Raw genomic sequence first — 15,965 nt, forward strand, 5'->3', positions numbered from 1 at the left:
CTCCGACTCCGACTCCAGCTAATAAAATTTAGCCGACTCCGACTCCAGCTGTTCGAATTTTTACGACTTCGACTCCAGGCTTCCCAAAAAAGACCCGACTCCACCGACTCCGGCTCCGACTCCAACTCCACAGCCCTGGAAATAACAGACAATTTCACAAGTTACTATTTTTGACGGATTATCATCAGTTGAAAAGTCAAGAAAAATCAGGTGATACAGTCCAGGCCTCGGAAAAATTTCACTTCGGATAATCGAATCACGAAATTTTTTTTCGCTGTCTTATTTTTGATTGTCGAGTTTAAGTAAACCTAAACTACGTTACAGTGATTTACATTTTTTCAATCCAAGATGGCGAAATATTGAAAATATTGAAAAAATGCATTTTATTATATAATAAGCAATCAACAATTCAAATTTCATTAAAATGGGGTCGCTGAACTCGAATTTAATGTTTAAAAAAGAAAAAAGAAAAAAAAAAACGTTTTTGTTAGAGATTCGATTATCCGAAGTCCCATACAAATCTTCGGATAATCAAGGCTTGAACTTTTCAGAAAAAATGTATTTTATCTCTGAAAATGTGTAATTTTACCACTTTTCTGGTGTAATGTCACTTTTTCAGTCTAATTTGTGGTAAAATCACACCATTTTTTTTTTTTTTTTAATAAAATTATTTTTATTAGGTCCTTTTCGGTACTGGGACCTGGTTAGGACCGAGTCGGCTTTTGTAATTACATTTGACTTAATAATTACAGAGGATCTTGTGTGTAAATGTTAGTGGGAGGGGTGCCGATTACCCGCGGCCTACTCGGGGTTAGTAGGGAAGGGATCGATGTTAAGGACAAGGCGTGGGAAGGGAAGGGGGATTGTGTAGGGGTCTTGGTTGGCTCTGCTGGCCTTTGCGTTTTGTCCTCAGCCGCAAAAAATCACACCATGAAAGAGGTAATATTGAAACTTCCAAAATTACACCATCCAAATTTACATAATTTTTTACTGTGTAGGAGTGGTCAGATGTCGATGTATGACACTTGCTTGAGAATCATTGTATCAATTAACGAATGACCACATTTCTTATGGTGGTGTGAGTGTTGGCATTATTCTTTCGATTTTGGATTTGAGCCCTCAATAAACTTTGGTGGGAACGATTCTCTCGACTTTGAATTTTGGATGTACTTTACATTGTTCACTTCTTAAAATTCTTTTCATGACAGCCGAAATTAAAAAATGACAGCAAAAATGTAGAAGGATAATTTATAAAATGAAACAAAATAAGGCACTCTTTACTACTCTCAGAAGCTCGATCTACGTCACGTTACAATCCCGACTCCCCTTCCTGGTTCCATCGCCCATCTCAACCACACCACTACAAACCACCCACCCGTCCCACGGCCAACAAAAAGCCACTCAGCGTCAGAGTCAACAGTGTATCATTTTCTCCGTAACTTGCTCACCAACACCCCCTCGCCAGAGTTTGGTGTCTGCTGGCTGGTGAGTAAATTGAGTAACTACTACGAAGAGTTACTCTGGACCTGACAATGAGATCCACAACTATCGCTATTGCGTGACACCAGTTCTGTTGGTCATTATTTACCCTCGGTAGAAGGTAATTGAGTAACTTGTCATCGTCGAGTGGATGAGAGCAAAAAGCCCGAGAGCAATCGCTGATCATCTCAGCTACTAAACTTCTCGAACGAACGAGAATGCTGAGCGCGAGCTGGGTCGCTTCGGCGTTCTCCCCGGTTCAGTGTTGAAGTTTCGCTTCAACGTGTCAGTCTAGCTTAATCGGGTGGCGCAGCGAGTTCGCGGAAGTCGTTGAACGGTTTTAGGAGTGAAATTATTTCGTTGGAAGCGGGTGTTGAATCAACAGGTGTTACAAGTGCGTGATTGTTGTATCCGACACTGATTGATTGCTTGATTTAGCTGTTGAAGCGGTTTGAAGTTCTTCGTGAAGACCATGCTGTTGAGGACCAAGTGCAAGCTGAAGTCTACAGGTTGTCTAGTGTCTTGAAAACCGATCAAGCAATTTTACGGAAGTTTCTTCGGCGATTACAAAAAAACACTTTTGTGAACCCTGGCAGTGTGGCCAGTTTCGAGCGCTCCTCTCACGTCCGGTTTACATGACTGACTGTGCGGGACGGCAAGGTCCCCCCAAAGTCAAGTACGACGACTACGACACCGTTGCCGGCCAGTGTTGCCAGCGGGCGGCCAAATTTCCACGCCAGCACCACAAGCCGTGGCTGCAGCAGCCGAGTGCATTCTTCAAGGAGAGCGTAACATGAGCGGCGGCCGTTGAGCAGGGTGAAAGTGAGAGCCGCCGCGGTCCACGGTCTTGGTCGTCCAAGAAGTGCAAGAAGAGGAAGATTGTGTGCAAAACAAGTCGAGTTTGAGCAAACGAAAATAAACAAATCCGTTGCGTTGCGTTGAAAAGTTTGTGCAGCGCAGTACAGCAAGGGGAATCGCTGGAAAAAGGTGCAAAGTTCTTCAAGTATTCAGAGCAAGTGTTCAAAAAAGAAAAGCGTAATAAGTAGAAGAAGGTGAAATCTACATTTGTTTTTCCCCGGAAGCATTCCACGGTTGAAGGTGAGAGAAAAAGGCAAAGGGCGCAATCAAGAAATGAAAGATATGCATTTCAAAGTGGTACACAACACACTCCAGAAAAGGGAACTTCTCAGTCTTTGATAACTCGACTGCAACGAGTGCAACTGCCACGGAGAGATAAGAGGTTGGAGTGAGGTGTGGAATATTTCTTCAAAGCAACTCTGAGTTGATTAGACGAGGGAGAAAAATTTGGCTTGGTAATGTGATTGAATTGAATTGAAGGAGCGGACTCGGGTTACGACGAAGGGGGGGTATTTCCGGCAAATAAAACAAGGTTATCAAAACAATGGTGCGCGAGCGCACTGATAAGCGGATTCCAATTGATTGGAGCGCGTGCTGTTTTGTGGAATATTCTAGGAAAGGTGATAATTGAGCGTGGTATCTGAATGTGGAAGGTATTGTGTAGGCTGATCGTAACCTTTTTTGGGCAGTAACCATGGATTTTGTTTTATTATTATCAATGAAATACTCGGGAATTGTTTCGATCAGTGAAATACTCGGGAATGATTTGCATTCAAATTCAAATTATCTGCACGGAGATAAAAGAGTTCCCAAAATTGTGAGCAAGCGTTCATGAAAACCACGGAACCACGAACAAAGTGTTTTTTTTCATGTGATTTGAACACTTTGTTCACTTTGGAAGAAGGGCAAAAATAGTATAAAAATGCAAATTTCGCTATGGTTCAACATTTGAATGAAAAAAGTATTTTAAAATGCATTATGCTTCTGTCTAGTTGTTTTGCAATCATTATTTTTCTAATTATCTCAATATTTACGATTTTTTTGCGTTATTTTTGTTGGCTGTATGTTGTAATTTTATGAAAATTCTGAATATTTTTAAACGAATCAAACGTGGTAGATATGATAATCAAAATAGAAAAATGTATTTAAGATTGTTTTCAGTGGATTTGACCAAAATTTTCATGACAATTTAGAAGTAAGCAGCATAGCATAACGGGTTTGTACCACGCTGTAGAAATGAATTGAAAAATGAATAAATTAAAAAAAAATTGAAGTTTTTATAAAAAAAAAAGATCGACACTGAGACGACTGAGAATTTTGACTAAGTTAAACAAAAGTCTACTGAAGACAACAACAGTTGCATTTATTTTACTAATCAGGGAATCAATTATACAAGTTTGTTTTTTGAATTGTTTTTTTTTTTCATAATGCTTTTCAAAGGATTCCTTATGTATGAAGGAATAGATAAAGTCACAAAAATAGCACAGAAACAAGAATAAATTCTAATGAAAATTTTTAGAACTATTTACAATAAGTTCGGGTTAAGATTTATTATAATAAAACTTTTTAAAGTTTGAAAAAATGAAAAAAAAAACAGACATCATATAAATGAAACAATACTGAACTACTTTGAAAGAATGAAATATGTTTAAGTTAAGAATGTTCATGCATGCAAGCAAGCACAATTCTTACTAAAACAAGAATAAATTATTTAGCAAGAATAGAAGGATTTTTTAAGTTTGTTTTCAATTAAATTCTTGATTGCGTATTTGCTTGAAATATTTTAAAATAAACTAAAAATACAATAACAAGAATGAATTGATTAAAAAAAATATAAAATTATGTCACCCATGAAAAAGTTATCAAATTCATGTTTGAAAGAATGGAAAAAATCACAAAAATAGCAGGATCAATAATACATTGTTTTGCAAGAATATGCAATTCTATAAAATATGTTTTAGTAAAGATTTTTTCTCTTGAAACATTCAAAAAATCCAAGCTTTGAATATGTTTCAAATAAAAAAAATAACATAAAACTTTTTGTTCATGTTTGAGGGAATTGAAAAACTTATAAAAATGTTACAAAAAGCAGAAAATATTATTTTGAAAGATTAGAAACTCTTTTTTCAAATTCAATTTTCCAACTTAAGCTTTTTAACTTTCTGGACCCGGTGCCTGCAGTTCCTGTAACAGTTTGTATGGAATTCCAATAAGAGTGTAACAGAAAAATCAGGCTTTGGGTCCAGACCGTTAAAGTAGTACTCATAGTTAAAAAAATAAAATAGAGAAGAATTAAATAATTGCTAAGAGTATAAAAATATGTTTGGTTTTTTTTATTTTATAAAACAATTTATTGATTTACTGATGTTTTAAAGAATATAGTAAATCTCAAAAATATTACTAACACATGAGTTAATTGGTTTTGAATAAATTAAAAATATTTTTGAATATAGCAAGCCTCAACCATTTGTTTTGGTCTTTTGTTGATAAATGATATTTGTTGCAATACGTTTTGTTAGTATTTATTGTTGCATTTATTTTAATTGCGTAATAGTAGTTTATGCAACAAGTTGCAAAAAGAGGATTTTTTCAGCACGAGTCGTACATTTATCCAACGAGGTTCACCGAGTTGGATAAATACGAAGAGTTCTGACAAAATCAAGTTTTGTAACGAGTTCCATTCAACATTCTTTGCAATTCCAAAAAACACACACTGAGTGAAATTCTATGTCAAATTTTCATGTATTTTGTCAATAAATCGTTTAAAAAAATGTTGAAAAGTGTTACTTTTCGAAACAAGTGCTGAAAAGTTCAACTTTTCAGCACCCATTTGAGTGCTGAAAAGTAGAACTTTTCAGCATTTATTTTGAAAAGTGTTGCTATTCGATTCTGTTATTTTTGGTACAGAAAAGTAGGCTATTTCGTCGTTCAAGAATGACAGGAAAAGTAAGTAGTTTCACGATGGAATTGCAAAAAATAATTTAGAAAAATCTGTCATGTTTTAATATTTTAACTGTTTGTCTTATAAAAAAATGGAATCTACATATTTTACTAATCAGCTTCTAGAATGATCCATACCAACTCTCATATTCTTCACCGGATCCACTCCTCAAAACCAGATTTGCGTCTTTTCAGATGTTTTGGTCCCACGTTTTTTTTTGTTATTTTCCTTTTCGTTTGTCAAATTTGTGTTGTGCTTGTCCCGCTAGCGCGCTCGTCTATTTCTGAATGAGCCGGCCACTAAAACAACAACGGGCGAAAATTATATAAATACTTTCGCCCAGCAAAATTTCCGCTGATTTCGTGCGAAATTAACATCACATGCTACTACCACCTCCGACCGACCCGGGGGTGACGATCGGCGGGTGATGACTTTGTTATGGTTTCACCGGGTTTGTTTTATTTTGGGGTTTTGGGGATTTTTTTTTTCTGCTGTTAACGCTGAGTTGTTTTTTTTGCTTTTCTTAAAGTTGTTTACATTTTTTTGCTTTGTTCGTAACTTATGTGCGAAATACTCATTGTGGGGCACGGTGAAGGATTTCTCTAAAATTGGTTGGCAAAATGAGCACAAAGTGATAAATTGTATTTTTTTTCTAAATTGGCACGTATTTAGTGGCGTTCTGGGAGAACGATTCGTAATTTGAACAACAAGGTGAAGGAAAACATGAAACTAAAAAAAATATTTGCTGTCGATTTCGAAACGACTTTGACCAGATGTTTGAGTTGTTCTTCGGGCAACAAAGTAGCAATTTACAAATAAAAAAAGTAAACATTCAATTCAATTGGCAATTGAGCTACACAACCTGAGTAGTATTACATAACAAAACGTCAGTTCTTCTCCAACAACCTCGCCCTGAATGACTCACCAACCATTCAAGGCTCGACATAATACCGAGCAAAGTTCAAGGCAACCAATGGAGGCTCCTTCGCGTACAAGTCATAAAGTCCCCCTCATTTTCGCCGAGGTCGTCCACAAAGCGACCAGTAACCGATAATATCCATGAAAGCGGCCGCCAAAAAAGGCCTTTTCATCGCCAAGGATCAACAGGTGGCACGTGCCATTTTGTGTGCTCCCTCAAGATGAAAAGGAGCCACACCCACTTTGGCAAGCCAGACGACGTCGCAAGGACACTTGGGTGGCCTTATCTGCCAGCACCGCCGAACACATGACTTGATAAATCGATTTCGGAGTCTGGTTCGGGGTGGTGGTTGGCGTGTAACATAAAACCTTCAAAGGGGAAGTGCGTTCATCCTTTCTACGTGGTGGTAGCTTTTGGGAAAGACCACTCAAGGATACGTCGAGGAACGCTGGAAAAGCTACAGAGTAATCAACCTTGGAATATGCTGATGGTGGTCTTTTGATACCCCTGATGATGTCGCCTTGTCAAACAGAATTATTGAGAGCGTTTTTTTCTGTGGATATACGTCGCAAAATATTTGATCGCGAAAGAACTAGGCCATCAGAGCCAACGATTAATTCGATGGAATCATTCACACTCAAACTAAAACAAGATTCAAAACCTTCTTACTTCTTGTCGCAAATTGCACAATAATATTTTTCAGCACGAGTCGTACATTTTGCATCGAGCCTCAGTCGAGTTGGATAAATACTACCAGTACTGAGAAAATCGAATTTTTCAAAAAGTATTATTTTTTAAAACAAGTACTGAATAGTTAAACTTATAAGCACACCAATGAGTGTAGTAATAAACTTTTCAGAATTTTTGTTTTGTTGAATTTATGAAGTTAATTTGGTGACTGTAGAATGACACTGTAGACTGTAGAAGCCATTTTTGCCTTCCTCACCTTACTGAGGAAAGGCTATAAAATCACTCGAAAAACGAAATTCTTAATTTGACCTCCTAGACCCACCTTCACGTATACCTATCGACTCAGAATCAAATTTTGAGCAAATGTCTGTGTGTGTGGTGGGATGTTGATAAAAAAAATTGCACCGAGTTATCTCGGCACAGGCTGACCCGATTTGGACCGTTTTGGCCTCATTTGATCCGTCTTGAAGTCCCATAAGTCGCTATTGAAAATTATAAAGTTTAGTTTAGTACTTCAAAAGTTATACTAAAAAACGATTTTAACAATAGTCCGGAAGATTGCAAGAAGGGTGATTTTTGTAAGAAACCTCGTCATGTTATACATTTTTAGAAAGTTGTTCGAAAGACCTTTTCAACGAGTTCAATAGATTGAAGATCTGACAACCCTATCAAAAGTTATAAGCACTTAAGTGTTATTTATGAACTTTTTAGAGGTCGGATCTCAGATATTTTGACAAAAACGTTGTTCGGATCATCCATGCGACCTGTCGTTGGATAGGTAATCAAAAGACCTTTCCAACGAGTTTAGTAGATTGACGACCCTATCAGATGTTATAAGCACATAAGTGATATTTATGAACTTTTTAGAGGCTGATATATTTCGATGAACAAGTTGTCCAGATCTATCATGCAACCTGTCGTTGGATGGGTAATCAAAAGACCTTTCCAACGAGTTTAGTAGATTGAAGATCTGACAAACCTATCAAAAGTTATAAGCACTTATGTGTTATTTATGAACTTTGTGGAGGCCGGATCTCAGATATAACATAGCATTACACTCTAAATGTGAGGAAGGCACCAACCACCTAATGGTGGATTAAGTAACGTTTTGTAATTGGTTCGTCCATTCTAGTTTCCAAATAAATTTGACAGATGTCAAACGTGGTGTCTAATCTAAATATTCTAGAATCTGTATCTTAAGAACGAAATTTCATCTTAATTTAATGTCTTCGCTATGTTGTTATTTTTAAAATTGACTTTTTAACACCAAAAAAAAAACAATTTGTGCTAGTACACCTTTTGTGATTTTTTTATTTCTTGGAATAAAAAACATATAAATTTTAAGTAAGGGCAATACTTTTTTGACAGTGTTGCCAATTTTTTTAAATTTACAATTTACAATTTTTAATGTTATTTTTAGATGTAAAACCGGATTTGGAATCCAAATGTTTTTTTTAATTCATCCTTTTCAAGATAAATTACCCCTTTTATGAAAAAATTGCAACTTATCGTGGTTTTCAATAGTTCCCAAGGTTGGCTCAAGTATGAACATAGTTTTTTTTTCGAAAAATAAATCCTATAAATTTATTTAAGAACTTTTAAGAATGGACCTTTAGTTGCTGATATGCACCTTAGTAAATAAGAAAAAGGAAAAAATAGTTGTGTGCTATTATCCAAATATCACAAAATGTTGAGTTGCAGATGTCTCAGCAACTATTTATCAAATTTTCCAATTTTGTTGAAATGTTAGAAAAAACGTTGAATTCATGACTCACATTTAAAAAGGACTGAACATGTAATATTAGCCCATTTAAAATACTTTTCTTGAATTTTTTGTTCTGTACACGGAGAAAAAAGAGTTCCCAAAATCGTGAACAAGCGTTCATGAAAATAGGAACCACGAACAAAGTGTTCAAATCTCATGGTACGATTTCGAAAAACGTACCATGGAATTTGAACACTTTGTTCGTGGTTCCCATTTTCATGAACGCTTGTTCACGATTTTAGGAACTCTTTTTTCTCCGTGTACGCAGAGTTACCAGGCATTTTTTTAAAATCTTGCAAGCCACTTTCCTCAAATTAGGTTCAAAATGGTGTATTTGCAATTTTGCAAAATAAACAAGAAACATAACAACTCTGTCTGTCTTTTTGGACGGACAATGACGCAAAATAATTCCTTTGGTCATAGGTAAGGTCCCTACATAGTCCTAGTTGATTCTTGGGAGAAAAGCTCAAAAAATATGTAACGACAAAGTGAAAATCTGGGAAACAATTGTGAAACATTTTTTTTTTTTAAATTAGTCAATCATCAATAAGACACTAAACGTCGGATCTCCTTCGTTTGGGTGTGGCATCCAGTTCAAAAAGTCAGCGCCAATAATTTCCCTCCAGCTGTCAGCTGCTAGAACCGTAATCCGTCATAAAGCCCTCACACTCCGCGCGTATCAAACTGATGCCCACCAAGCTCAGCGAACCGATAAAATGCGGCGCGTTTTTGCCATGGAAACTTTCACTTTTCAACATTTCGCCATACTACTGCTTCGCGATGATGCCGGTTGACAGCAGCCGCCGCGGCCGCCCGTGGGGTTTGGGCAACAATTTGCAAATTGTCAAAGTTTTGCGTTTTCTAGAAGGTTGTGGACGAGAGGGATGGAATCTGGCGCATTTTAGATATGCCGCTTGGGTTGGATTCCGTGGAAATAATTGCGTTATCTTTTTTTTGGGTCCAATGTATCAATTCCATTTTTGGAAACATTTTTCTTATCTCGAATTGCGTAATTGATGATAACGATGATCAAATTATGGATACGCTAACGAAGGTTCACGAAGATTTGACGTTCAAACTTTGGAAAAATTCCGTCATCAAACCACACACACATTTGTCGTCAATTGTCTACCAATCGCTTTATTTTTCAAACTTGGAGACGAACCATTACCACTGAAAACAACGAGCGTCGTTGACGTCAATCAGAGAAGCCGGCAGAAGCTCTCCTCTTCACGGTCCATATCGGGGAACAGGTCCACGCGCGTGAATGCGTAACCACCACCACCAGCACAGGGTGACCTTTCGAGAAACAAACGTTGGTTACGTTGTTTCTCCACCACCACTACTACTGCGACTTTGTAAGTTTAACAAATCTGTTAGAACTCTCGCTTACGTCAAGCCGGCGGAATCCTAACAAGGTCCGGACTCTGTGGAGAAGGTGCTGAAAGAGACGAACAAACCATCCGTCAAAACAATCGTTTCCATATTTTGCTTTCTTTGTCCATGACCCCGTACCCCGTCCGTCAGTCCGTTGTTGCAGAACTTTTTTGGGGAATCGGGGTAGGGCGAACCTTGTCTCCATTGAAGTGCACGCTTGACATAGACGCCCTTGTTCGAATTCGTCGAGAAGTATCCGGTTGATTCCAGCTAACCCCGATGGCCCCGCCTTCCCGTACACATGTGCCAGCCCTCTTGAGCCGGCATTTGAACAGCTGTTTTCACCAACCAACGCTGGTAACGACTGAATGCTTACATTTTCGCAAAACTCCCATCATCGACAGCTTCGATGCTATAGTTGATGTCTATGAGTGTGTGCGGCGGTTCAAGTCCCGATAAAGGTCGGAGAGCTTACGTGCAAGCTGGCTGTTGTCTGCGTATGACAGAGCTACGGCTATCCGTACGGATTGGCTCACCGGAATGATTTACGTCAGCGCGCGCTGAAGTCTTACAGCGCCCGTGGAAGTCCGGTGGAACTAGTTCGTTTTGCAAAACTGGGCTAAGCCGGTGATTATTTTACAACAATTAATCCCGTTCTACGAGTTGATTACAAGCTCCTGCTACGCTGCGGAAAGCTGGACGAGCCAAGAGCTCTTGTCTCATGACGTGCTGACCGGAAGAAACGTTGTCCGATGCAGTGGTGCAGATTATTTTAATTAATTTTGCTAAACAACCGACGTTGTCCGACGTAGGTTATCAGCACAATCAAAGTATAATCAAACGACGTAATCGTGTACAAACTATACTCCCCGGTTCAGTCGTCTCTTATGTAAACAATCGATAGTTGTGTGTGTAGTATTTGTTTTGAGCAGAACAGAATCACGACGCCATCGCCAGCCGTTTGTCGGAATGTGTTGCAGCCGTACAAAGAATGTGTTGCATATTTTCGCTGATTTTGTTCTGCTTGCTCTTCTTGAGTGTTCCACTCGGTGAGTCCAACTACAGAGCGGGATGATGTTCATTACCGTCAAATAGTCTTGTGGCACGAAGCGGAACGAGCAACGACAAACTGAACTGCTGGTATGATAATGCGAGCTGTCTGACTCGAACAAAGCGAATTGATTCCGACTTTTGTACACCCAGAACATCGACAAACCGAGCGTAAAAAGCTGTTTAACTGATGATAAAACGGTGCATGAGATTTCAAATGAGAGGAAAATAAAATTGCAAATGCGATTTCAAACAAAATTACAAATGAGATTTGTAATAAGATTTAAAATGATATTTCAAATCAGTTTAAATTAGTTTCAAAATGAAATACAAATAATATCATCAAATGAAATGAGATGAGAATGAAATGTGAATGTGATTTCAAATGATATTTCAGATTACAAATATTATTTCTAATGATATTTCAAAAGATGTTTCGAAGGATATTTCAAAGGAAATTTCAAATGATATTTCAAATGATATTTCAAGGGATATTTCAAAGTATATTTCAAATGATTTTCCAAATGATTTTTCAAATGATTTTTCAAATGATTTTTCAAATGATTTTTCAAATGATTTTTCAAATGATTTTTCAAATGATTTTTCAAATGATTTTTCAAATGATTTTTCAAATAATTTTTCAAAGGATTTTTCAAAGGATTTTTGAAATGATTTTTAGAATTATTTTTCAAATGATTTTTTAAATGATTTTTCAAATGATTTTTCTAATATTTTTTCTAATGATTTTCAAATGATTTTTCAAATGATTTTTCAATTGATTTTTCAAATGATTTTTCATTTTTTTTTCAAATGAGTATGATTAGAATGATTTTTCAAATGATTTTTCAAATGATTTTTCAAATGATTTTTCAAATGATTTTTCAAATGATTTTTCAAATGATTTTTCAAATGATTTTTCAAATAATTTTTCAAATGATTTTTCAAATGATTTTTCAAATGATTTTTCAAATGATTTTTCGAATGATTTTTCAAATGATTTTTTAAATGATTTTTCAAAGGATTTTTCAAATGATTTTTCAAATGACTTTTCAAATGATTTTTCAAATGATTTTTCAAATGATTTTTCAAATGATTTTTCAAATGATTTTTCAAATGATTTTTTAAAATGATTTTTCATGAGAATGCGAATGAGAATGAGAATGAGAATGAGAATGAGAATGAGAATGAGAATGAGAATGAGAATGAGAATGAGAATGAGAATGAGAATGAGAATGAGAATGAGAATGAGAATGAGAATAAGAATGAGAATGAATAAATGGTTTAGGAATGAGATTTCAAATGAAATTTCAAATAAGATTACTTATTAGATAAGAATGAGATACAAATAAAATTCCAATTCAAATAAGAATGAGATGAAAATGTTTGAAGTTCGACACAATTCCCTTAAATTTCAAAAATAATTCGAAAATCACAACAACCTGTGTTGATTCGACCTCATCCTTAATGCGAAATCATCGCACTGCTTAAGTCAAAATCATCAACCCGATCTTGTTGACACCAGCCTGTGCCGTGTAGACATCTCGTAAATCTTTCAATTCTTCAGCTTGTCTCTTCTACCCGAAGGGGTTACACGAGACAAATTGTTAAGATAGCTTGTTGTGATACGGTGCTGTCTGTTGCTGTTATTTTTTTCGGTGCCACTTAACAGGCTTAAGAATCTGCTGCCAGGCACTTGCTAGCCAAATTGAACCCAAGTGGATGCAGTTTTTTCCCCGTAGGAATGCCATAAATTTGTCACTAAAGAGTGCATCGAGTCGCTTGTTAGGGGTTCGCAAAAATGCCACCGAATGACTCACGAAGGCGAATTTGTTGACAAATTTATGAACGGCCCCCGTTCGTCGACAATTTTGAACGACGGCTGCATTTTGGCAATAATTGGATTTTTTAACCAGCGATCCCATGCCGGTCAAGACCTATTTTTTCGTCCATCGGTTTCGCGGAAAAGCGCCAAACAAAAAAAAAATCAATAAACAACCCTAAAACTACCAAATGCACCTGTCAAAGAGGCCTCATCTGGTGCTCGTCAACGAAATCCATTTGTGTCATATTTTGCTCTGGTTTTGCGCTCGATCGAGGTCACCTCTGCTGTTCTCGGCGCTAGACAGCTTCCATCATTTTTCCCGAGCAAGCAAGCGCTCTCATGTGGGACATCCGACCATCGACCGTTTCATTTCGTTACGTGTCAGCCGCCGCCACGGTGGAAAAATCACAAACTGCATCGCATTAAACACTGAAAAAATACTTGACATGAAATTTTCGGTCTAAAAAGTGCAATTGTATCTCAAAAGGCAATTTACGTATTTTTTTCTGTAAATATGCCTATTCAACAAAAGTTACGGTAAAATTACATTGAGAACATTTTTTTCTCGAGTGGAACGGAAAAGCTCTGTGTGTGTGTTAACGCTGATTTTTATTCCTGTTTTTCCGCCAACTGCGAATTGCGAATGGGGTTTGTTGTTGTTGTTGTCGTTGATGGCGGTTGACCTTGTTTAGGCTCGGAGAGATGATCTTTCTGATGGTAGAAATGTGAGGCGATTTTGCCGCGCAAAAGACGCAATGTGAAGCGGATTAATACTTTGTACTGTTAGGGAAAAATTGAAATGATTTTGAATCTTAAAACGTTGCCGTCGTGCTCACTTGTCGTACGTGCATTTTGGGCCAAATTGAGCTAAGAACACCATTTTGTGCAGCTCACAATGCCTTACCTTTTGACCTTCACAAATTTCCAAAATTCGATTTCAATCCTGAGATATTCAACGAAATCCGAAAAAACACCGTGCATTTTTGTCACTTTACATATGAAATTAGTATCAATCTTGTCGTGCTATCTTGTCACTCCCTGAAAATTGATGAGAGTGCGACAACTGACCAAAGGGATTCTAGGTCGGAACGCGTTTGACGCACGTAAAAGTTAGACTCCCGTAAACATTTGGAATTATAACTCGGGACTCCAGCAACCAACTTCAACCAAACTTCAGGACAATGCACAGAATGGTCAGCCAAACAAAACGTGTTTGTAATTGTTTACATTGCGTGTTTTCGTTTTTGTTTATTCAAGGTCAAACATTAAAACGCGTTTTTCTCGGATCGTCGAAATGGCGGGCACGACGATGTCGAAATAAGGAATTGATAGATCATTAAAATAGGAAAAAAGCGTCTTTTGAGTGTTAAAACCTTTATTTGGTCTCAAAAATCTCAAAAAGTATATGTGATACTATTTTTTGTTGCTCAACATTTCGTCATTTTATGTTTATTATTGAGGTAATAAGTTTTCCTCGAAACATGGGAAGGTGAATAAATTATTAATGAATAAAATTAAACAATTCATTTCAAAAACTCAAAATACATTGTATCATGCTTATTTATACATTTGAAATCAAATAAACAATCTATTTATAATCTCCAATCGGTACAAAATGGAAAAGTTCGAGAAAAAAATATGTTCATAAATTAATTGATATTTTGCAAATGTTCTGTTTAGCATTTGATGATACTTCTGTTTCTAACTTTCTAAAATCAGGCTTGAAGTTTAGTTTTTTAGTATTAAGTTTTTGCACCAGAGCCGATGGACTGAAATTAGCTCCGACCTTATTAAGGGAGAATCAGAAATTCCTCATTTATTTTGCAAATCTGCTTTTAACCAGAGAGGAGATTAGTTTTGCCTTCCTCACCTTACTGAGGAAAGGCTATAAAATCACTCGAAAAATGAACTTCTTAATTCGACCTCGTAGACCCACCTTCACGTATACCTATCGACTCAGAATCATGTTCTGAGCAAATTTCTGTGGGGATGTGTGTAGGTGGGTGGACAAAAAAATTGTCACTCGATTATCTCCGGACTGGATGAACGGATTTTGACCGTATTAGTCTCATTCGATCCGTCTTGGGGTCCCATAGGTTTCCCATAGGAAATCAGCAAGTTTAGTTAAGTACTTCAAAAGTTATGCTAAAAAAACAATTTTGGCGTATGTCCGGAAGATTGTAAAAAGGGTGGTTTTTGCAAGAAACCCTATCATGTTATACATTTTCAGAAAGGTATTAAAAAGACCTTTCCAATGAGCCTAAAACATCAAGGATCTGACAACCCTATCAAAAGTTATTAGCACTTAAGTATTATTTATACACTTTTTGGAGGCCGGATCTGAGATATTGTGATAAAAATATTGTCTGAATCTTCCATGTGAACTTTCGTTGGATAGTTTTTTTTTTATCAGACCTTGCCGATGAGCCAGAAAAATTGAAGGTCTGCAAACCCTATCAAAAGAAATCAGTAATACAATTGATTTGTTAAACATGTTAAGGGAGTGTTGCTATTTTTACTGAATGTATTGACTTTATGAATGTGAGGAAGGCACCAACCACCTAAAGGTGGATTAAGTATCGTTTTTTTTGTTTTTAAGTTGATGGAGAATAAATTTTAGTCAATTTTCATTGTTTTCCTGCACTGTTAAAAAAAATCATGTTAATATTACATCTGGGATTGTGGAAAAATTTTATGTCCGAAAAATTGTGAAAGATTGCCTCGAAAAATGTGTAAAGTTACATCTTTCTCTGCGTAATTGCATATATTCCACATAAATTGTGTTGATTAAGTAATTTGTTTTTGGAAAAATTGTTATAGTCAGAGCGGTAAGTTTCGCATAACATTGAACTTAACCTTAAGTTTAGTTTTAAAAAAACTGCACAATTATATTTTTTTTTTTCAAATTTAATTTTACCTCGATTTATGTGAAGAATGTGCAATGTGTGTGATGTAAATTTACATGTTTTTTTAGATAATATAGATTTTTTTCTGACACATAATCTGTTGACATTCCCACATGCAATATTAGCGTGATTAATTTAAACAAATAAACTTTTTGTTC

The 15,965-nt window shown here is 36.5% G+C and overlaps 1 protein-coding gene across 3 annotated transcripts in view; it reads left to right on the plus strand.

Moving 5' to 3' along the window:
* Window positions 1-15,965, plus strand: part of LOC6033275 (protein tyrosine phosphatase type IVA 1) — a 111,259-nt gene that overhangs the window by 75,470 nt on the left and 19,824 nt on the right. The window contains exon 1 of one of the 3 annotated variants that reach the window (XM_038255916.1): window positions 1,747-2,577. The exons of the other annotated variants lie outside the window; for them this stretch is intronic. The gene's annotated coding sequence lies outside the window, so the exon portion shown is untranslated. Of the gene's footprint in view, window positions 1-1,746; window positions 2,578-15,965 lie in introns of those variants that run through there. 3 annotated transcript variants of the gene reach the window in all.

The sequence above is a fragment of the Culex quinquefasciatus genome, chromosome 2 (genome assembly GCF_015732765.1).
Source record: "Culex quinquefasciatus strain JHB chromosome 2, VPISU_Cqui_1.0_pri_paternal, whole genome shotgun sequence".
Lineage (NCBI taxonomy): Eukaryota > Metazoa > Arthropoda > Insecta > Diptera > Culicidae > Culex > Culex quinquefasciatus.